The sequence below is a fragment of the Phalaenopsis equestris genome, unplaced genomic scaffold, assembly GCF_001263595.1.
Source record: "Phalaenopsis equestris unplaced genomic scaffold, ASM126359v1 Scaffold000818, whole genome shotgun sequence".
In the NCBI taxonomy this organism is placed as follows: Eukaryota; Viridiplantae; Streptophyta; class Magnoliopsida; order Asparagales; family Orchidaceae; genus Phalaenopsis; species Phalaenopsis equestris.
In genome coordinates this window covers 330,908-332,185 of record NW_018165258.1, presented here as the reverse complement: position 1 = coordinate 332,185, position 1,278 = coordinate 330,908, and positions in this window count along the sequence as shown.

Sequence of the window (1,278 nt, the reverse complement as noted above, 5' to 3'; positions counted from 1 at the left end):
TTTAATGATCAAGAAGTGACTTTTAACATTGCAAAATCTATGAAATACCCAGCTGTTGAAAGAGATAATGAATGTTTTCGCATGGAAATTAGTGAACATCTATTGAAAGAACATTTTAAAGAACATTTTGAAGAGAAGGAAAAATTTGAACAGAGTAATGAAGTTATTCTGGACGAATTATAAAATGAAGAATTAAATTATGTTCAAAAAAGATTTGAGATGTTGGATATAATGCAAAATGCTGATGAAAATCTATTTCCGTCAATTCTAAAACCACCTGAACTTGAGTTGAAAATATTGTCAAGTCACTTGAAGTATGTGTTTCTGGGAGACTCATCTACATTACCTATTATTATTTATTTATGATTAAATGATTTGCAAGAGAAAAAACTATTAGATACATTGAAAAGATATAAGAAAGCTTTTGGTTGGACCTTAGCTGATATTAAGGGAATCAGTCCTTCAATCTGTATGCACATAATTATATTAGATGAACAATATAAAGTAAGAGTTGATCCATAAAGGAGATTAAATCTGATGATGAAAGAAGTAGTTAAGAAGGAAACAGAAGGAAACTTAGACACTGGAATTATATATCCTATTACTGGAATATCCTATTTCAGATAGTGCGTGGGTAAGTCCAATTCATTGTTTTCTTAAGAAAGGATGAGTGACTGTTGAAACAAAAGAAAATAATGAATTAATACCTATCAGACAAGTTACTGGGTGGCGTATTTGCATTGATTATAGAAAATTAAACACTGTCACCAAGAAAGATCACTTCCCTTTACCCTTTTTAGATCAAATAGTGGATAGACTTGTTGGGCACAAATATTTTTATTTTTTAGATGGATATATTGGTTACCATTAAATTCCTATTGCTCCTGAGGAACAAGAAAAAACAACATTTACTAGTCCTTTTGGAACTTTTACTTTTCGAAGAATGCCTTCCGGAATATGTAATGCACCTGCAACATTCCAGAGATGTATGATGTCCATATTTACCAACTTAATTGATGATGGATTGGAATTATTTATGGATGATTTCTCTGTATTTGGAACATCATTTGACACATATTTAAATTATCTTGAAAAAGTTTTAGAGTTATGTGAAAGAACTAATTTAGTTCTAAATTGTGAGAAATGTCAATTTATGGTTGCAGGAGGAATTGTGTTAGGGCATAAAATTTAGGAAGCTGGTATGGAAGCAGACCCTACAAAAATTCAAGTTATATCTAAACTAACACCTCCTATTAATGTAAGAGAAGTTAGGAGTTT